Source organism: Triticum urartu, chromosome 3, assembly GCF_003073215.2.
Source record: "Triticum urartu cultivar G1812 chromosome 3, Tu2.1, whole genome shotgun sequence".
Classification (NCBI taxonomy): domain Eukaryota; kingdom Viridiplantae; phylum Streptophyta; class Magnoliopsida; order Poales; family Poaceae; genus Triticum; species Triticum urartu.
Window position 1 is genome coordinate 697,627,430 of NC_053024.1, and position 23,071 is coordinate 697,650,500.

At 47.5% G+C, this 23,071-nt stretch overlaps 1 pseudogene; it reads left to right on the forward strand.

Annotated features, from left to right (window-relative positions):
• The first annotated feature begins 4,257 nt into the window (after positions 1-4,257).
• Positions 4,258-22,931, forward strand: LOC125547206 (annotated as a pseudogene).
• Positions 22,932-23,071: the final 140 nt, after the last annotated feature.

Consider the following 23,071-nt stretch of genomic DNA (forward strand, 5'->3'; position numbering starts at 1 on the left):
TCATCCACTTGAGGGAAATTTTCTATTGTCCTACAAACCTCTGCACTTGGAGGCCCAACAACATCTACAAGAAGAAGTTTGTGTAGTAGACATTAGCGCTCTGTCATCAAGCGACGTTCTTCGCCCTCGAATTTGTCCATCTCGTCCGCCGCCGCCTGGGCAGCTCGGATGTTCTCCGCAGGCGTGGCGTAAACGGGGCGATTTGCCCCGAACAGGTCGGCGATGGCCACGCCGCGCTGCCGGACCGTGCCAAGGCGGCTAGGTCCAGCTAGAGCCGGCGTGCCGCCCACAGAGTGGTCCATCTCGCGTCGGTAGGCCTCTGATAGGCATCTCATGCTGGCCAGCTTCCTGGCGCCTTCGACTAGCTGAAGGCGGCGTGCCTCCACCATTTCGGCGTCGGCATCTTCGGGAATGGGCGCTGCCGGGTCTTGCAGCGCCGCGTTAAGCGGGTAATAATCACCCCCGCCGGAGTGCTCGCCATGATCAATGACAAGCACTTTCGTGACGGTGCTTCCGTCGCTCTCCGCGCAAGGGAGCGGCTCGTCGTAGACCACCACGTTGGTGGGGAATGTGTCAAGCGACGCGGTGTCGGAGTTGACCAACATCGGATGGTGGAGCCTGCGGACTCCAAGTCCCCAGCTGGCTCGCTGGCGACGTGGAGTTGATCGAGGAGGCCCGCGAGGAGGCTCTCGGGGCCGCCTGTGCCCGCGTCGGATGCGGGCTCGTCGGAGAGGAGGACCTCGCCGACAAGATCGGCGAGGCAACTGGCCACGCAGCCGATTTCAGCGCCATGCAGCGCGTCGGCGCAGACTTCGTCTGGCGTACCGGGCTGGCTGCGCTCGCCAAGGAGGAAAAGGGTTCCCATCCAGAACAGGTCTCCGGACGACAGTGCACCAGGCCCAATGGTGGGCGCCAAATGTCGGGGGTTGGGTGCGATATATGCCAATGGATGGCTTATCATGGTGGGGGCGAGTAGAATGTCGCCGGTGCCTGGAAACAGGATGAGGCGTAGACACGTACGCCAGCGTACTTTACCCAGGTTCGGGACTCTCCTAGGAGATAACACCCCTAGTCCTGCTCTGCGGGGTCTCCGCGTGATCACTAAGGCAAAGTGAATACAAGGGAGCTCCTCGAGCTGTATGCTGAAAGTAGGAGAAGGCAGGGCTAGCTCTCTCCTCCTTCTATGATCTGGTCTAGTTCTAATGGATCGGAACCCTTTGCATCGGTGCCCTGGGGGTTTATATAGTCCTACCCCCCGGGGGTACAATGGTAAACTGACTGGGCGCAGGGCCCAGCCGTCAGTCTCTTCGCCTGCCGGCTCTTCCGCCGACTGCTGGGGCCCGCCGACTGGTGGGCCCCGCCGAATGGTCTGGTACGGAGCCGACAGGCCGTACCCACCTCTTGCGGGTCTTGCCGGCTGCTGATTACTGTAGTCGTGCTCCAAATGACGCAGGCTTGGTCATGGGGTAGTGGCTACAGCCCCGCAGTCTGGCGGGTGATCACTGTAGCCACTCCCTATCTCGTCTCGTTAATGACGTGGGGAACCCGTGGGAGGGGCAGGCCGACTCCCGGGGGACGGCTCCCTATGGGTCCGACTGGAGGCGCTCTTGCCGTCTTCTGGACTCTCGCTGACCGGTAGGGCCCGTCGTCCGTGGGCCGTACTGATAGGTCGCCGTGGGCACAGGACTCCGCCTACTGTTGCTGATGTCAGGAATGGCATGGCAACTGTGCCGCACCAGACGGAGATCTCCGTTGGTACAGCGCACTATGGCCTAGCCATCTCCTGGAAAAGGGGAGGGAGTGGGCTGCACTGTCGCCACTCCCTGTCCCATCCCCCCTGATGAGGGCATGGGCTTTGTTGGTGCCGTGGGCCGACTCACCGTGGCCAGCTTCCATAGAAGCCGCCAGGCAGGAGTCGGCCGGTCTTGACCTTGCCTCTAGGACTCGGCTGCATGCGGGCAGCCGACTGTTCCTTCAGCCCTCCTGCAGAAGGTGGCTCTTCATCTGTCGTCTTGAGGGGCGCAATCAGCCCCGATGTCTTGAAAGGTTTTGGGCCTCGGGTTAGCCTACCCGTGGCCCATTACTCCGATATGGGTCGACGCCGCGGCGGCGCCCCTCAAGGCCGAAGGACTTCAAATTTGATTGCTGCGATAGAATAGTGTGCAGGTACATTTGTTATTTGTAGTTGTTGCACAGTATTTTATTTATCCTCTTAGGTTGTTAATTTTTTTTCCATTTAACTCCGAACGCGGTTGCTGAGATGATGATTTTGGTGATCAATACGGTGGCCTACACAGGCGAAACCTTACACCATTCCCCTTTACTGTTATTGTCAACACCGCAGGCCATTCATGCATGCAACCGACCATGCATGAAGCCCCATGCAGCGGCCGCGTTTTCTGGACTAAACGAATTAAGTGGCACCGATTATAACAGCGATCACAACTGCAGGTGGATCCTGGGAAGACGCACACACGGGCAACCAATTACGCGGTGGCGACAACAAAGCGTATCTCAAACAGAAAAAGGAAGCCCACGCACATACGCAAAATCTTAGGCCCCCAAGTCAACGGGCAGTGCTTGCCCACAAACACCCATAATTGCTAACCGCACCAAGAAGATCACTACGCACGTTAAGAAAATTGTGATCGAGAGTCTGCAGTCACACGCGATTTCTACCCCCCAGCCTCCCAATTAAATACACGTGCCCTTAATAGGTTTACCATGATGTCATTTTCAGCCAAGTGGCGAAACATAGAAGCGAAAACATCCCCGGAAATAGGTTTTTGTTATCTTTCTGTTTTTCTTCTGAGTCAAAAAAAAATTGATTTGGTGAGATCTCTTTTGAGCGGAACTGGTCTGTGGGTTGGAAATATTTGTGATGGGCAATTAGTAATGCGCTACCTCTAATCCTAAATGAACATAGTTCTATTACTTTTGCTAGTAGAATATTTCTAAGTTTGAACTTCACAAATGAACATCAAGTTCATATGAATAGATTTTCATGATATATGATCTTACTATACTTTAGGAAAATAGGAGCTATCCGTTGTCCTATTCCATTTCATCAGAGGAAGAAAATGTTCACGATCAGACTAGGTGCTGCTTGACAGAGACCAACATTACAAGCCGGTAAGGGCCAAAACAATCAGAAAAGCACAAAAAAGATCAGCCAATCTTCAAACAGCCAGTGATCAAGGAGTATTAGGCAGCAGGATCTGCCTCCGTTCCTCATCCGAGCACTCAAAAGCTTTTACGTTTATCTTCCCTTTGCGAGATGATTTGTTTCCACATGCATCCCATTCACACCATTCGGCCCATCACAATTTGCATTGCTCTCTTTCTCTATCCGTGGGTTGGCTAGTAGTACTAACATATGAGCTACATGAAAAATAGAACAAGCGCAATGCGTCTTTTATAACGGGACAGTCACGCTTCGAACATGGCAGGTTGGTGAGCATTTGATCCATCTATTGGATCCATACACTTAACTTTTAGTAGAAAAGAAAATCTCAACATTAAGGTGTTTCGATTCATCTCAACATTTAAGAACTAAACATGCCGGAAAAGAAAAGCACGCGAGCGTGGCATGAATGCGCTGCACCTTGTCCAGCACACACGCCACCCTGCCACAACCTCGTCGCTGTCGCTCTTGACGGTGGACCGGTCTTTGGCTCCTTCTCAAAATCTACTAACGGCAGAAAAAAAAACATGTTCCTAATGATTAGCAGACACAAACATTTATTTATGGGGCATATGCTACGAGTCGGTAGGCTAATCTTTTGAAAAGACCATCCAGGTTATGAGTAGTCCGATCAATGATGGTCACCATGCGATCCTACTGTGTGTTCTTATTCTCTTGTTCCCTCATTGCAACAAGAGCCGCAATTCCTACAGGACCCTTGTTGCGGAAACATCTCCGGCTTGCGGCCGCCAACGCCATTACAACAAGAGGCTTATTGCAATCTCAATAGAACCCTGGTTGCAAAAACATCTCCATCTCCTGATTTTTGTCACCACTGCAAGAAGACCTTTGTTGTAATTGCAACAAATCATAGTTCCGCACCTACTTCTGTCCATTCAGCAGCGGGTACGATAGTAAAAGTAGCTTGCCTAGCGTGACATGGACCAAAATAAACTACAGCGAAGGTACGGTACGTACAACGGACTAAACCGAGGATAGGAGCGTCCAACACACGCGCCACCCTCGCTACAAAACCCAAACCCCAGGCCGCCACCGACGACGACAAACCGGCCATGGAGCTCGTGGAGGCCGTCCAATCCGACACCTCCTTCGGAATGCGCGTGCTCCAGCACCTCACGGCCAAGTGCGACGCCGACGGCAAGAACCTCGCTGTGTCCCCGCTCTCCATCCACGCCGCACTGGCGCTCCTCGGCGCGGGCGCCACGCTCGACGAGATCGTCACCCTCCTTGGCCCCGCCGGCGGCCGCGCCCGCGCGCTGCTCGCCTCGCATGTCGCCATGCACGTGTTCGCCAACAGCAGCGACGGCGACAGCGGGCCGAAGGTGCAGTTCGCCAACACCGTCTGGGTCGACGCCGCGGCGGCGCCCCTGAAGGCCGAAGGACTTAAAATTTGATTGCTGCGATAGAATAGTGTGCAGGTACATTTGTTCTTTGTAGCCGTTGCACAGTTTTTTTTCCATTTAACTCCAAATGTGGTTGCCGAGATAATGATTTTGGTGATAAATATGGTGGCCTACACAGGCGAAACCTTACACTATTCCCCTTTACTGTTATTGTCAAAACCTAAGTTTTGACTGTGAATTTCCAAGAACCCTTACATGTTTTTTAGGAGTAAGAGAGGAATATGGACACCCTCATTTTCTCCTAAGTATGTATGTATTTTGTCTTATTTTGCTACTAGGTTTATCCCTGTTCTACTGCCATCCTCAATACTGTGCTACCTTACCGCCTGAAAAAACCAGCAAAATAGAGATGTTCGTAAATCTTGTTTACAATGCTACTATGCTGTAGGAAAATTGGAGCCATGACGCCTGTTCATTGCATTGCATTGCATTAAAGAAAGAAAATGGCCAGTTTGAGTGCTACGTCGCAAGACTAACATTACAAGCCATCAATGGCCAAAATGAACAGAAAAGCACCAAAAAGATCAGCGAGTCATCAAGGACAGTAGGATTTGCTTCTGGTCCTCATCGGAGCCCTCCACAATTTCTACGCAGATGTTGATTCCGGCAGATGATTTGTTTCCACATGCATCCCATTCACACCATTCGCCACATCCCAATTTGCATTGCTCTCTTCCTCTATCCATGGGTTGCCTACTAGCACTACATACTTAATTATGAGCTACATGAAAAATAGAACAGGTGCAATGCGTCTTTTATAATGAGCAGGGCAGGTCATGCTTAGAACAGGGCAGGTTGGTGAGAGCATTTGATATCTATCTATTAAATCTATATACACTGAACGTTTTCTTTTTTCTTGAAATTCATACTCTGAACGTCCAGTAGAGAAGAGAATCTTAAAATTATGGTGTTCCGATTTATCCCAACGTTAACAAACTAAACATGCCGAAAAGAAAAGCACACAAGTGTGGCATGAACGCATTGCACCGCGTCCAACACACACATCACCCTGCCGCAACCCCGTCGTTGCCTCTCCTCATGGCAGGGCTGTCTTCGGCCTCTTTTCAAAATCTACTAATGCTAGAAAAAAAAACATGTGCCTAATAGTTAGCAAAGGCGAACGTTTATTTTTGGGGCGTGCTACGAGTCGGTAGGTTAATCAGTTCAGAAGACTGTGCGGGTCATGAGCCATCCGATCAATGATTACCATGCAATTGTATTGTGTGTTCTTATTCTCTGTGTTCCCTCGTTGCAACAAGATTCAGTTGTGGAAACACCTTCGGCTTGTGGCCGCCAACTCCATTGTAACAAGAGCCCTGTTGCAATCGCACTAGAACCCTTGTTGCAGAAACATCTCCATCTTGTGATTTTCATCGCCACAGCAAGAAGACCTTTGTTGTAATTGCAACAAATCATAGTTCCTTTTTTTCCCTTAAGCAACGGGTACAACAGAAAAAGTAGCTTTTTCGCATGGTAATACGTTTCTCATTTATATGAAAAAGATCAAAGTACAAGTCACATAAAGACCGACATGACAAAACTGAAATGATAGCAGAACATCCCTGAGTTTGACACCAACGTCCATCATCTGTGAAAGTGCGTTATATCGACTAGAGGGGGGTGAATAGGCGATTTTTATGAAAGTCTTCAAAACGTGGAAGTTTCGAAGACAAACGATAGAAATAAACTTATAACCATGCAGCGGAAGGTAGACTACACTAGGCAAACCATAGTCAAGTATTCAATAAAGTGAAAGCACAATGACTAATAGCAGTTAGGTAGTAAGGATCAGGTAGGAAGATATTATGAAGCCAAACAGAACACGCAGTCACTCAGTGAAGACAAAAGATAGTGCAATCATACAATGACTTCACAAGGAACAACAGTAAGTAAGGGAAGGGAAGGATGAAACCAGTGACTCGTTGAAGACAATGATTTGTTAGACCAGTTCCAGTTGCTGTGACAACTGTACGTCTGGTTAGGGCGGCTAGGTATTTAAATCTGAGGACACACAGTCCCGGACACCCAGTCCTGAACACGCAGCTCAGGACACCCAGTCCTCACCGTATTCCCCTTGAGCTAAGGTCACACAGACCTCGCCCAATCACTCTGGTAAAGTCTTCAAGGTAGACTCCCAAACCTTCACAGACTTCGTTCACCGGCGATCCACAATGTCTCTTGGATGCTCAGAACGCGACGCCTAACCGGCTGGAGGATTCACAGTCCTCAAGTGTAATAAGTCTTCAGATCACACAGACAAGAAGACTTAAGTGATGCCTAACACTCTTTGGCTCTGGGTGGTTAGGGCTTTATCCTCGCAAGGAATTCTCTCTCAAAGGCTTCGAGGTGGGTTGCTCTCAAACGACAAAAGTCGTACTCTAACTCTGAGCAGCCAACCGTTTATGGTTGTAGGGGGTGGGCTATTTATAGCCACTAGGCAACCCGACCTGATTTGTCCGAAATGACCCTGGGTCACTAAGGAACTGACACGTGTTCCAATGGTCAGATTTCAAACACACACGGCAACTTTTGGGCTACAAGCAAAGCTGACTTGTCCGACTCTGGAACAAGATTCGCTCTCATAGTCTTCACTCGAAGACATAGGTTTTGGTTAAGCATCACTTCAGTCATTCTGACTGGTTCTCTTGGACCCCACTTAACAGTACGGTGGTTCCTATGACTCAACAAAGAAGAAAAAGAACTACGAAAGATCTAAGTCTTCGAGCTCCATAGGCTTCATGCGATGTCTTCTCTTGTCATAGTCTTCAATGTGAATATCTTCATATACCACCTTTGACATCAATGTCTTCATACATTTTTAGGGGTCATCTCTGGTAGGAAAACCGAATCAATGAGGGACTTCTACCTGTGTTATCCTGCAATTCTCACAAACACATTAGTCCCTCAACTAGGTTTGTCGTCAATACTCCAAAACCAACTAGGGGTGGCACTAGATGCACTTACAATCTCCCCCTTTTTGGTGATTGATGACAAACTAGTTGAAGTTTTCAACAGGGAATATAATATGTGAAATTGTAAAGGATAAGGAATTGTCTTCATAAGTTGCAAGGGCTCCCCCTGAAGATGTGCATATAAGTAATTTGCTTTTGGAATGCAAATGCACATGGTAGATTGTACTCGTGGAGATCCTCTTCAACTTATGATGACAATTCATTATGCATGAGAAGGTATGTGAAGATAATGACATGCATAATGGAAAATGGACGTCTGCAAAATGATCTAAGTGCGGAATATATCGTCTCCCATGCGGAATTTATCATCGCATCACAAGGTGGCAAATAAGTAGCAGACGACCATTGAGTTTAAGTGTTACAACTCAAGGAACCAAATGTATCAAAACGAGAGTTATAAACACGAAGCAAAATATAAAGCAACCGCCCATATGGACCCGCTTGAAGACTATCAAACTCATATGCTTCTCCCCCTTTTGTAAGTAAGGACCAAAAAGGTTTGAAGACACAGAGCATCTACTCGTTCCCATGAAGAGTAGGTGAAGCAGCAGGGTCGTAGGTGTGGAGTCAAACTTGAAGCGTTCAGAGAAGCCATCCTCTTGAAAATCATCTTCAGAGCACATTAGCGTCAGCCCTTTTCAGGTGCGTCGAGAGGTTTCATGTGCAACAAAGGCATTCTTGGTGGCAAGATTGTGAATGCGGTTAACATCTACCAAGAGGCTTTGCATTTGGCGCTTCAGCCAGTCATGATGCCTATCCTGTTTCTGATGAAGAGCCACAAGAAGCTTTCGGTCGTTGAGAACACGAGATCGCTTCTTGGGTCGTTGGCCAATAGTGCTATCGGTGACTTCAGTAAGGGCTGGATGTGGTGCACGTGTAGTTCCAGCCAAAGGATAAACACGAGTGACTGCTTCAACTCCTTTAATGTGTTGAGAAAAACTTTGATGCTCTGCATTCTAAAGACTTAGAGGTTCCTTGGCAGGCTCAGGATAAATGGCTTCAACAGACATATCCACATCAGGCAGAAAAATCCGATGATTGCGAGCAGATGGCTGATATGAGATAGCGGAGTGGAGTTTAATCAGCCGCATTATCCATGGAGCGTAGAACTTCAAGCCAAAAAGATTAGAGCCTGATGCAGCAAGTTGGCGGATGAAGAATTCCTGTGCATTGAAGCATTTGCCATGAAGAATATAGAAGACCAAAGTCTTCATTGCACCTTCCAGCTTGGCATGTGGAGAATGTCCTTTGATGTGCCAGAGAGTTCGCCTTATGATGTGATAAATAGTCCTTGGCAGATACTCAAGGTCTTCAACAAGGAACTCCTTAGGATATGCAGCATCTTGGGCAATGGCTTCATCATACTGAGCATCTGACTCATGTTTGGTTCAGGCTTCTGAAAGATGATCTCCATAGCTTCACTATGAAGCTGACAGCCAGGTTCGTAGAGATCGCCAGGAGTGGGCAGACCAGTGAGCTCAATGATATCAAAGGCTTTGGCTGCGTGATGAACATTTCCTGTCATCCACTCCAGGACCCAAGTCTTTGGATCTCTGTTGTACCCACGGATGTGAAGTGTGGCATAGAATTGGAGCAGCAACTCTTCATTCCAGTGCTCTTAGTCGGTGACAAACGGCAACAATCCAACCTCTTTGAAGCAATCCAGAGCTTCTTCCAGACAGGGCAGACCAGCTATTGCTTCAATGTCAAGATGCTTATGTGGGAAGATGCGACCTTGATTGTATAGAATGCAGGAGTAATAGCTTCGCTGCGGATAGCTCCAGAACCGATCAGAAGATATTCTTTTCCTTGAGTAGGGGTTCCTGGAGCTATTGAAAAAAGTGTTGTCTGCTTTGAAGCCATTGACATTGAAGGATCCAGGTGCTGATGCAGGACCTGGAAACCTGAGCAATCTGGGGATTGGCTTCTGTACCTGAGGCCTGTGCTCAACATGATAGTCAAACTGAGGACCAGCAGCAGGCGCAGGAACAGAAGCAGTAGCATCAGTGGCTTCATTGGTGTTGGTGGTGGCAGCCTCAAGATTCTCAACCTCCACTTGACGAGCTGGAGGGTCGGTCACAGTCACGTTCTCCTCGAGAACAGCTTCTTGGTGAGACGGGGGTGTAGCAGCGCTTGGGGTTTCTTCTTCATCGGCTGATGCAGTCGGAATGTCTTCAGCAGCTTTAGCTTCAGACTCAGAGACTGAAGGCCTTGGTCCTTTGCGAAGCCTGCGTAACGCTAGCGACGCCTGTGGAGTTGGAGTTGGCTGGGTCTCAAAGTCTTCTTCCTCTTGTGCTTGTGGGCAATCAGCCCATGATGCATCCTGAGCAATTGGCGTCAGAGGACGACCAATGCTGATGAGTTCGCTGTGCATTAGCACACGCGATGATACCTGTTGGTGCTCGAGCTGAGGAAGAACTGCATCATCTTCAACATGGTCATGGTGACCAATGTCTTCAGCAGCGGTGGGATCAACTGCTGGAAAGTCTTCAGCTTCATGAGCCTCTGTGAAAGCAGACTCATGGATAGTTAGTTGACGCTCTTGATGTTCAGCGTCAGGGCGAACCATGGAGATGGGTTCAACAATCAAGGGCTCTGTGGGAGCAGTCCGTTCTTTCTTGGTCTTCCGCTTCTTCTTGGAGGGAGCACTAGCAGAGGCTTCAGGATGTTTCCTCTTTCTGACTTCAGCCTCAGCAGCCCTCATCTTCTTCAGTTCTGAAGCGGTTGACCTGGCCTTTGGCTTTGAGCCAGTCATGCTAGTTGGGAAGACAATGGGATTTGCTTCCTGCCTTGGTGCGTTGGGTTCGGGCACAGTGGGCTTCTTCTTCTGCTTAGCAGCCATCCTGGGATCAATGCCCGGACGCCCAAGGGCCTTGCGCTTCTCAGCCTCGTTGTAGCCTTGCACACACTTGTCAGCCAGGCTCTTCATGCGCTCACGAGAACCTTGAGCTTCTTCATGCTTTTTGAGAAAGGCTTCTTTAAGCTCGTGCAGCATGATCTTGAAGTTCTTGACCTCTTGCACGCTGAGCTTGGCCATATGCTTCTTGAACTGAGCTTTTTCATAGTCAATCTTTTGCTTCAGTTCAACAATGCGCTGGGCGATAGCTAACTCTGAAGCAATGGTGCCATGGAAGGCGACAGAGGCCAATTGGAAGTTGCAGATCTTCGAAGCTGAGGTTGGGCGTGTCAAACCACTCATCAATGAAGTTGTGGATGATTGCCACGTCAAAGAGAGGCAGATCATTGAAGATTTCTGCTTCTTCTTTGCTCTTGATCAGTTGCTCAAGAGCGTCATCAGCAAGATCTTCATCACTGGACAGATCGATGGCATCGTTGCGCAGAATGGCAGCAACTGTCAGTTCTTGGCCGGTGTGTGGCAGAGGCATCTTGACTTTCTGGGGCTTGGAGATGCGTGACAAATCTTCAGACTGCACACTGTATTTAGGAGGTGCAGTGGCCAGTGGCTTCGCCCGTGAGATTTTTGGTGCAGAGGCAGGCTTTGAGGCTTTTGGCTGCTTCAGTTTCTTTGGCTTCGGCGCGGCAGGCGCTTCATCTGATTCAGCGTCATCTACAGGCTCATTCACGGTTGTCCCTTGAACCAAGATATGGGTGATGAGACCTTCAAGGTTGTAGAAAGGACCGATGACATTGGGTTCTGCATCGCGTGTGCCGTCAACCCGGGGAGCAGAAGGACCAGGGTTGAAGTCTAGTCCCAATGACTTCTTGTTTTCCTTGGCCGATGCCTTTGTGTGCTGGAAGTTGCGCATGAAGAGATTATCGTCACGACACCATAGCAATGATGATGGGTCAGCATCTTCAGGCTGAGGTCCACGGACCATACACGGATAGAAATCCTGAGCAATAGCTTCAGCTTTGTTCTTGGGTGGAAGGCCTCGGAAGAGAATGTCACCCCAAGGACTTTTGATAGCACTCTTCTCAGCATATTCCTTGGTCACGAATCTGTATTTGTACCACTGTTCTGCCCAATATCTTCGAATCCACTGGTTTCGGGTCTTGCGCTGATTATAATCCTCTTCAGGATCTGTCTTGTAAAGCTCTGAGAGGTCATCAGGCAAATCTTTTGATGTTCCCCCATGACGCTGTCTGCCTCCCTTCCTGGCAGATTTCTCTGAAGCCATGAACTTTAAACTGAAAGGCTTCAATATGTTCAAAGGCTTCAAAGGCTTTCGCTTGCTGGACAAACATGAACTAGCTTCGGGAGAATTTATATGATGCTGTAAGAATTCTGCAAATGAATGCAGACTATGAGAACCAAGGGATTCTCCCACGGACATGTACCTGTGACAGCATTAAGATGCAAGGGAAGGGGAAGAGGTCATATGCATTCTCAGAAGATTTTGAAGATAAATCAGTTTAGAAGACATTGACCTCATCGGGCGAAGACATTCACTCATAGATAAGGAGTTGGTTCCATATTTGTACGAATCCATGGATCAGTACAAGTGAGGAATCTAACTACTTTGTGAGGCATAAATGAATATACTAGGCATATTATGAGATGCAGTATGAAAGAGATCCAACTTGTGTGAATAGAAACTTCTTGTGGAGGAAAGTGACGAAGCTATAGGATCAAAGGGGCCGTAAAAAGGAAGTTTTATTTACCACACGAAGAACTGCTAGACGGAGTGGAAGAGGAGGCCGAGCAGTTCGATCGTCCGTGCCCTAACTTGGCGACGGAGGACACCTACGGCGACGGCGGAGAGGACAATGTCCGCGGTCGACGTGAAGACGGCGTCGGAGAGGTTGCGATAGCGAAGCGCTTCGTCGCCGGCGTCGTCGAGGGCTAGCGGTGGCACTAGGGTTCGTGCGAGAGTGGAAGAAGAGATAGTGACTGTGGTGAGGCATATATTTATAGGGACAGGGGCGGCTTAGTGTTATTACCTAGGTGCACCTGGCGATTCACATCTGAGGAACACGTGGCCATCATGGAGCATATCGGGGGTTGTTCCACGTCCCACGCACGCCTGGATTGTCGGGTGGTCGTTCCCACTTCTTCGGGTTTCAGGTGAAGGAATGAGCATTGAAAACGGACTTAATGTTTGTCTCTGTATCTTCTGCTGACAAGGACGCAGAGAATACATTCGACAGTTTCAATAGAATGGATATGATTTGGAGAGATAGAGTTTGAGATAGAAAGCATAGAGAGGTTAGGGTCCGATCACATTCACTTAGTTCAAAAGATTCAACAAGAAGACATAGCTATAAGTGAATGTTGTAGAGGACAGAACACTAGTATATATATATATTCAACATAGTGAAGATAATCATGAAGACATGTTGAGATTGAAGCCAAACCAAATGTGAAGACATAGCAAATGTAACGCCATGACTGAAACACTTCGAACAGAACCTTTGGTGGTGGTGTTACCCACCGTATAGGAAGTATTAGACCCAGACACGGTGCACAATTATCGTGGCGCTCCGAAGTCAAATTCCACATTAATATATTCACACTTAGAATGTATGTCTTCATTAATTGAAGATATACTTTACTTCATGTGTTGCACATCTAAGTCATCAATATGCATAAGTATTAGGATGTGTGCCTGATCACAGGACATTTGAGGATTCCAAGATATTTAGCTCACACCATAACTTGCAAAATCTCTTCTCATCCAAGGGCTTGGTGAAGATATCTGCCAATTGCTCTTCAGTGTTGACGTGTATGATATCAATATCTTCCTTCACAACATGATCTTTAAGAAAGTGATGACGAATTTCAATGTGCTCTGTCTTCGAGTGCTGAACTGGGTTGTTGGCAATCTTGATGGCGCTTTCGTTGTCGCAGTAGAGTGGCACATGCTTCAGATGAATGCCATAGTCCTTGAGTGTTTGCTTCATCCACAGAAGCTGAGCGCAGCAAGATCCAGCAGCAATGTATTCAGATTCAGCAGTGGAGAGAGATACACAGTTCTGCTTCTTTAAAGACCAACATACAAGTGATCGTTCCAGAAAATGACATATGCCTGATGTAGACTTGCGATCCACCTTGTCACCAGCATAATTAGCATCCGAGAATCCAACCAGATCAAACTCTGAGCCCTTTGGATACCATAATCCTAGAGTTGGGGTGTGAGCCAAATATCGAAGAATTCGCTTCACAGTTAAGTGATGCGACTCCTTTGGTGCCGCTTGGAATCGAGCACACATGCAAACAGTAAGCATAATATCTGGCCTAGATGCACATAGATAAAGTAAAGAACCAATCATGGAGTGCTATACCTTTTGATCGAACTCTTTACCATTGTCGTCGGGACCTAGATGATGTTTGGCTGGCATTGGCGTCGTGAAGCCTTTGCAGTCTTGCATACCGAACTTCTTCAGGCAATCTTTGAGATACTTCTCTTGATATATGAAGATGCCGTTGCGTTGCTGTCGTATTTGAAGACCGAGGAAGAACTTCAGCTCTCCCATCATGGACGTCTGATATTGCTCTTGCATCATATATCCAAACTCTTCACTGTACTTCTGATTGGTGCAGCCGAAGATAATGTCATCCACATATATTTGGCATACAAATAGTTCACCATCATATGTCTTCGTGAAGAGAGTGGGATCGAGGGAACCAGGTATGAAGCATTTGCTCTTCAGGAAGTATTTGAATGTGTCATACCAAGCCCGAGGGGCTTGTTTGAGGCCATACAGTGCCTTGTTGAGCTTGTATACCATGTCAGGATGTTTTGGATCTTCAAAGCCAGACGGTTGTGCAACATACACTTCTTCTTCAATCTTGCCATTGAGAAAAGCGCTCTTCACATCCATTTGATATAGAAGTATGTTATGATGATTTGCATAGGCCAGCAGTATGCGTATGGCTTCAAGTCGAGCCACAGGAGCAAATGTTTCATCGAAGTCAATTCCTTCCACTTGAGTATATCCATGAGCAACGAGACGAGCTTTGTTTCTGACAACTTGACCATGCTCATCTTGCTTGTTGCGGTATATCCATTTGGTGCCGATTATATTGTGCTTCCGAGGGTCAGGACGCTTAACCAGTTCCCATTCATTATTCAGCTCAAACTGTTGAAGCTCTTCTTGCATAGCTTGAATCCATTCAGGTTTCATGAAGGCTTCTTCAACTTTCTTGGGTTCTGTTATTGAGACAAATGCGAAGTGCCCACAGAAATTTGCTAGCTGTGTTGCCCTTGAACGAGTGAGCGGACCAGGTGCATTGATGCTATCAATTATTCTCTCAATCTGCACTTCATTGGCAACACGAGGATGTACAGCGCGAAGATTTTGCTCTTGCTGATCATTGTCGTTGTTAGAGGGATTGTCTTCAGGCTGAGCATTGTCTTCAGGTTGATCAGGTGCGGAGATGATAAGTTCCTCTTCAGGTTGAGCTTCAGAGGGTATGTTTTCTCCAGTTCCCATTAGTTTGATTGATTCACTGGATGGAACTTCATCTAGCACGTTTGGCAGGTGCTCTCTCTGTGAACCATTAGTCTCATCAAACCGCACATCCACTGTTTCAACCACTTTATAATGAAAGAGATTGAAGACTCTGTAGGAGTGCGAATCCTTTCCATATCCAAGCATAAAACCCTCATGTGCTTTTGATGCAAATTTTGAAGTGTGATGTGGATCCTTGATCCAGCACCTGGTTCCAAATACTCTGAAGTAACTGACATTTGTCTTCTTGCCAGTAAGGAGCTCATAAGATATCTTGTTCAGAAGCTTGTGAAGATAAACACGATTGATTGTATTGCATGCACTAGTAGAAAAAGGGCCTGCAGTCCCGGTTCATAAGGGCCTTTAGTCCCGGTTCTTGAACCGGGACTAAAGGGTCGGTACTAATGCCCTGACCCTTTAGTCCCGGTTCAATCCAGAACCGGGACTAAAGGCCCTCCACGTGGCCGCTGCCTGGAGGTCCACCTTTAGTCCCGGTTGGTAACACCAACCGGTACTAAAGATAATTTTCTGATTTTTTTTGAAAAAAAAATTTGAAATTTTTTTATTTTCAAATTTCTGATTTATTTTAACCTCTAATCTCTAATCACCCCTCTCAACCCTTTAGTCCCGGTTCAATCCAGAACCGGGACTAAAGGCCCTCCACGTGGCCGCTGCCTGGAGGTCCACCTTTAGTCCCGGTTGGTAACACCAACCGGTACTAAAGATAATTTTCTGATTTTTTTTGAAAAAAAAATTTGAAATTTTTTTATTTTCAAATTTCTGATTTATTTTAACCTCTAATCTCTAATCACCCCTCTCAACCCTTTAGTCCCGGTTCAATCCAGAACCGGGACTAAAGGCCCTCCACGTGGCCGCTGCCTGGAGGTCCACCTTTAGTCCCGGTTGGTAACACCAACCGGTACTAAAGATAATTTTCTGATTTTTTTTGAAAAAAAAATTTGAAATTTTTTTATTTTCAAATTTCTGATTTATTTTAACCTCTAATCTCTAATCACCCCTCTCAACCCTTTAGTCCCGGTTCAATCCAGAACCGGGACTAAAGGCCCTCCACGTGGCCGCTGCCTGGAGGTCCACCTTTAGTCCCGGTTGGTAACACCAACCGGTACTAAAGATAATTTTCTGATTTTTTTTGAAAAAAAAATTTGAAATTTTTTTATTTTCAAATTTCTGATTTATTTTAACCTCTAATCTCTAATCACCCCTCTCATCACTGCTCAATTTAATCTCTAATCACCCCTCATCATTCCAAATCATTTAACTTCCCAGACGGTCACCCATCCTACCACTCCCCCAGCCTGAGCACGCTTAACTTCCAGGTTCTATTCTCCCTCGTTTCCAAGTTTGCACTCGTTGTTTTCCTGACAATAGTAAGATGTTAATCCTATTAACCCTCAGGATTTTAGCTTGAGCATGAAGTCACACATTTCACTGTTTGAGTTTGAAACTATTGTTCTAAAAAACAATAATTATTTAGTAACACTAATATTTCTTGAATAAGTAGTTTAACCATTGTTTGACCACAGTTTGACCATAGTTTGACCAAATTTGACCAAAATTCAAAAAAACTGAAATAATTATTTAATAACACTAATATTCTTGAATAATTATTTAGTAACACTAATACTTCTTGAATAAGTAGTTTGACCATAGTTTGACCAGATTTAATGAAAATTTAAAAAAACTGAAATTTGAGCATAACTTTTTTTCCTTTTGGAATTTGAGGATTCTACAAATTTGCAAACAGGCCGTAGGGGTCTCCATCGGATGTAACTTTTCAAGTAGATGATTTTTCATATAAAAAACTTTTTAATCCGAGTTCGTATGCAAAAGTTATGCCCATTTTACAAATTCCAGAGAGATTTTGTAAATAAAGTCGAAATTCGTATTTGTAAAGTTTCCCAACAACTAGACCACATATCACATGGGAAACTTATTTTATTTTATTTTATTGACATTTCCATCATTTTATTTTGTTTTTTCTAAAACTGAAAAGGCGGTCAAACTATGGTCAAACTACTTGTAGCGCCAAGGGCTTGAAGCTCATTTGTGATGTCAGTGAGTCGATCAAACGTGAGCTGGACATTCTCATTGTCATTTCTCTTGAAGCGGTTGAAGAGGTTGCGAAGAACACTGATTCTCTGATCTCTCTGGGTTGAGACGCCTTCGTTGACCTTGGAGAGCCAGTCCCAGACTAGATTAAATGTTTCCAAAGCACTCACGCGGCCATACTATCCTTTGGTCAAATGACCACAGATGATATTCTTGGCAGTAGAGTCCAGTTGAACGAACTTCTTGACGTCAGCAGCAGTGACACCTTCTCCAGCCTTGGGAACGCCGTTCTTGACGACATACCATAGGTCGACGTCAATGGCTTCAAGATGCATGCGCATCTTATTCTTCCAGTAGGGATATTCAGTTCCATCGAAGACGGGGCACGCAGCGGAGACTTTAATTATCCCTGCAGTCGACGTAGCTAAAACTCCAGGTGGTTAAACCGAATCACACAGAACAAGGGAGTACCTTGCTCTGATACCAATTGAAAGTGTGTTATATCAACTAGAGGAGGGATGAATAGGCGATTTTTATGAAAGTTTTCAAAATGTGGAAATTTCGAAGACAAACGATAGAAATAAACCTATGACCATGCAGCGGAAGGTAGACTACACTAGGCAAACCATAGTCAAGTATTCAATGAAGTGAAAGCACAATGACTAATAGCAGCTAGGTAGTAAGGATCAGGTACGAAGATATTATGAAGCCAAACAGAACACGCAGTCACTCAGTGAAGACAAAAGATAGTGCAATCATACAATGACTTCACAAGGAACAATAGTAAGTAAAGGGAAGGGAAGGATGAAACCAGTGACTCGTTGAAGACAATGATTTGTTAGACCAGTTCCAGTTGCTGTGACAACTGTACGTCTGGTTAGGGCGGCTAGGTATTTAAATCTGAGGACACACAGTCCCGGACACCCAGTCCTGAACACACAGCTCAGGACACCCAGTCCTCACCGTATTCCCCTTGAGCTAAGGTCACACAGACCTCGCCCAATCACTCTGGTAAGTCTTCAAGGTAGACTCCCAAACCTTCACAGACTTCGTTCACCGGCGATCCACAATGTCTCTTGGATGCTCAGAACGCGACGCCTAACCGGCTGGAGGATTCACAGTCCTCAAGTGTAATAAATCTTCAGATCACACAGACAAGAAGACTTAAGTGATGCCTAACACTCTTTGGCTCTGGGTGGTTAGGGCTTTATCCTCGAAAGGAATTCTCTCTCAAAGGCTTCGAGGTGGGTTGCTCTCAAACGACAAAAGTCGTACTCTAACTCTGAGCAGCCAACCGTTTATGGTTGTAGGGGTGGGCTATTTATAGCCACTAGGCAACCCGACCTGATTTGTCCGAAATGACCCTGGGTCAGTAAGGAACTGACACGTGTTCCAACGGTCAGATTTCAAACACACACGGCAACTTTACTTGGGCTACAAGCAAAGCTGACTTGTCCGACTCTGGACAAGATTCGCTCTCATAGTCTTCACTCGAAGACATAGGTTTTGGTTAAGCATCACTTCAGTCATTCTGACTGGTTCACTTGGACCCCACTTAACAGTACGGTGGTTCCTATGACTCAACAAAGAAGAAAAAGAACTACGAAAGATCTAAGTCTTCGAGCTCCATAGGCTTCATGCGATGTCTTCTCTTGTCATAGTTTTTAATGAGAATATCTTCATATACCACCTTTGACATCAATGTCTTCATACATTTTTAGGGGTCATCTCTGGTAGGAAAACCGAATCAATGAGAGACTTCTACTTGTGTTATCCTGCAATTCTCACAAATACATTAGTCCCTCAACTAGGTTTGTCGTCAATACTCCAAAACCAACTAGGGGTGGCACTAGATGCACTTGCAATCTCCCCCTTTTGGTGATTGATGACAAACTAGTTGAAGTTTTCAACAGGGAATATAATATGTGAAATTGTAAAGGATAAGGAATTGTCTTCATAAGTTGCAAGGGCTCCCCCTGAAGATGTGCATATAAGTAATTTGCTTTTGGAATGCAAATGCACATGGTAGATTGTACTCGTGGAGATCCTCTTCAACTTATGATGACAATTCATTATGCATGAGAAGGTATGTGAAGATAATGACATGCATAATGGAAAATGGACGTCTGCAAAATGATCTAAGTGCGGAATATATCGTCTCCCATGCGGAATTTATCATCGCATCACAAGGTGGCAAATAAGTAGCAGACGACCATTGAGTTTAAGTGTTACAACTCAAGGAACCAAATGTATCAAAACGAGAGTTATAAACACGAAGCAAAATATAAAGCAACCGCCCATATGGACCCGCTTGAAGACTATCAAACTCATATGCTTCTCCCCCTTTTGTAAGTAAGGACCAAAAAGGTTTGAAGACACAGAGCATCTACTCGTTCCCATGAAGAGTAGGTGAAGCAGCAGGGTCGTAGGTGTGGAGTCAAACTTGAAGCGTTCAGAGAAGCCATCCTCTTGAAAATCATCTTCAGAGCACATTAGCGTCAGCCCTTTTCAGGTGCGTCGAGAGGTTTCATGTGCAACAAAGGCATTCTTGGTGGCAAGATTGTGAATGCGGTTAACATCTACCAAGAGGCTTTGCATTTGGCGCTTCAGCCAGTCATGATGCCTATCCTGTTTCTGATGAAGAGCCACAAGAAGCTTTCGGTCGTTGAGAACACGAGATCGCTTCTTGGGTCGTTGGCCAATAGTGCTATCGGTGACTTCAGTAAGGGCTGGATGTGGTGCACGTGTAGTTCCAGCCAAAGGATAAACACGAGTGACTGCTTCAACTCCTTTAATGTGTTGAGAAAAACTTTGATGCTCTGCATTCTAAAGACTTAGAGGTTCCTTGGCAGGCTCAGGATAAATGGCTTCAACAGACATATCCACATCAGGCAGAAAAATCCGATGATTGCGAGCAGATGGCTGATATGAGATAGCGGAGTGGAGTTTAATCAGCCGCATTATCCATGGAGCGTAGAACTTCAAGCCAAAAAGATTAGAGCCTGATGCAGCAAGTTGGCGGATGAAGAATTCCTGTGCATTGAAGCATTTGCCATGAAGAATATAGAAGACCAAAGTCTTCATTGCACCTTCCAGCTTGGCATGTGGAGAATGTCCTTTGATGTGCCAGAGAGTTCGCCTTATGATGTGATAAATAGTCCTTGGCAGATACTCAAGGTCTTCAACAAGGAACTCCTTAGGATATGCAGCATCTTGGGCAATGGCTTCATCATACTGAGCATCTGACTCATGTTTGGTTCAGGCTTCTGAAAGATGATCTCCATAGCTTCACTATGAAGCTGACAGCCAGGTTCGTAGAGATCGCCAGGAGTGGGCAGACCAGTGAGCTCAATGTTTTGGTTAAGCATCACTTCAGTCATTCTGACTGGTTCTCTTGGACCCCACTTAACAGTACGGTGGTTCCTATGACTCAACAAAGAAGAAACAGAACTACGAAAGATCTAAGTCTTTGAGCTCCATAGGCTTCATGCGATGTCTTCTCTTGTCATAGTCTTCAATGAGAATATCTTCATAAACCACCTTTGACATCAATGTCTTCATACATTTTTAGGGGTCATCTCTGGTAGGAAAACCGAATCAATGAGGGACTTCTGCCTGTGTTATCCTGCAATTCTCACAAACACAATTAGTCCCTCAACTAGGTTGTCGTCAATACTCAAAACCAACTAGGGGTGGCAGTAGATGCAATTACAATCTGCCTCCGGCACAACCACAGTAGCCACACCGAAGAATAGAATGACGGATCACCTCCTCACCTGAGCTCGACGCGGCTCCATTGCTGATATGCAGCTTTGCGGACCTTCAAGGTGTCTCCCCAAAAGTGAAGCCATTGTTGTTGAACGAATCAGACCAGGGCAACACGGGGACATGCCATCAAACTCCAGATCTGACACCCCACCACGAATAAGACACCGAAGGAGGAGACTGCACCTGCCATCCATCAACCACGAACCCAGCACACCTTCTGTCTCTCAGATGTCGTCGATGCAGGGCATAATCTGCATCCGCTCCTGGACTACCTCCCAAGCTCCGCGTCGACGCTGGAGCAGATGTTGTCGCAATGACGGAGCCCGAGGACACATGTCCACCACAAGGATGCCGCCACCGCCACACCATGCTTGCTTGAACAGACTGGATTCCAAATGCATCCCCAACGATAAGACCAGTCGTCTCATCGAAGTAGGATCTGAAGAAATTTTATTCAGCATCAACATCGCCGTCGCCGAAGCCAAGGTAATGAACCACCCAAAAAAACTCAGCTACTTTGGCCTAAATTCTATCCACACACACGTGGATCCGGCGACCTCCTCACCGCCAATGACCAAGGTCGTCAACGGAGAACGGGCCGTGGAGCGTGAGTCCCTGGCGGCGGAAAGCTAGATACAACAGAAGTAGCTTGCCTAGCGTGATATGGACCAAAATAAACTACAGCGAAGGTACGGTACGTACAACGGACTAAACACACGTGACATGGACCAAAATAAGAGGATCGGAAGCGTCATATGAACGCGACGCGGCGTAATCTCTGCGTCCTACACGCGCGCGTCACCTTCCCTACAAAACCCAAACCCCAGGCCGCCACCGACGACAGACCCACCATGGAGCTCGCGGAGGCCGTCCGGTCCGAGACGGCCTTCGGGATGCGCTTGCTCCAGCACCTCGCGGCCGAGCCCGACGCCGGCGGCAAGAACCTGGCCGTGTCCCGCTCTCCATCCACGCCCCGCCGGCGGCCGCGCCCACGCGCTGCTCGCGTCGCACGTGTTCACCGCCAGCAGCGACCGCGACGGCGGGCCGAAGGTGCAGTTCGCCAACGCCGTCTGGGTCGACGCCGCGGCAGCGCCCCTCAAGGCCGACTACGCCCGCGTCGTCGCCCAGCACTACCGCGCCCAAGCTCGCCAGGCATCCTTCACGACCATGGTAAGTCACCTTCCCTCTGGCTTCTTGGACTCATGCATGCACGGATGCTTATGTGCTCGTCTGAGTTTCTTGATCGATCTTTTTTCCAGCCGGAGGAAGCGAGGCGCGAGATCAACGAGTGGTTCGAGGCGGCGACGGCGGGCCGGATCAAGGAATTCCTGCCTCAGGGCTCCGTGGGGTACGACACGGCGGCCATCCTCGGGAACGCGCTCTACTTCAAGCGCGTCTGGGAGAGCACGTTCGACGCCCGGCTCACGCGGCACGACGCCTTCTACCTTCAGCCCGCCAGCGATGATGGCCAAGTACGCGTGCCGTTCATGTCGAGCGGCGAGCGGCAGTACATCGCCTGCCGCCCCGACTACAAGGTCCTTAAACTCCTCTACGCGTGCGGCAGCGGCGAGCACCGGCGGCAGTTCGCCATGCACATCTACCTCCCGAACGAGCGCCACGGGCTGCCGGCCATGCTGCACAGGCTGGTCTCCAGCCCGGAGCAGCTCGAGGCGGACTCAATGGCGCTGACGAGCACCGTCGCCGTGGGCGCATTCAAGGTGCCAAAGTTCACCATATCGTACAAGACGGAGGCGAGCCTCGGGCTGCGCCTGGCGTTCAGCACCGCCACGGACTTCTCGGAGTTGCTGGATTTGGAACACATGAAGCCGCCGACGCTGCCGCTCTACGTGTCGCCGCAAGTCTATCACGAGTCCTTCGTGGAGGTGAAGGAAGAAGGGACCGAAGCGGCCGCGGCAACAGCAATGGTTGGTATCTTTGGTAGTTGTTCGGCGGGTTGGAGCAGGCCGGTCGACTACGTGGACTTCGTCGCCGACCACCCCTTCATGTTCCCCTTCATGTTCTTGATCAAGGAGGAGCTCACCGGCGAAGACCACCGGCGTCGTGGTCTTCGCTGGCCAAGTTGTCAATCCTTCGCTCTAGATTGTTGCTTGTTCGCAGTCATAGATATGTTTTGCATGTTCTAGATGGTAAATTTCTGGAGCACTAGTGCCATTGGAATAATGTGTTTGAAAGATTTGGGGATTTGTAGTAGTATTACACAATGTATCAGACCTGACCGT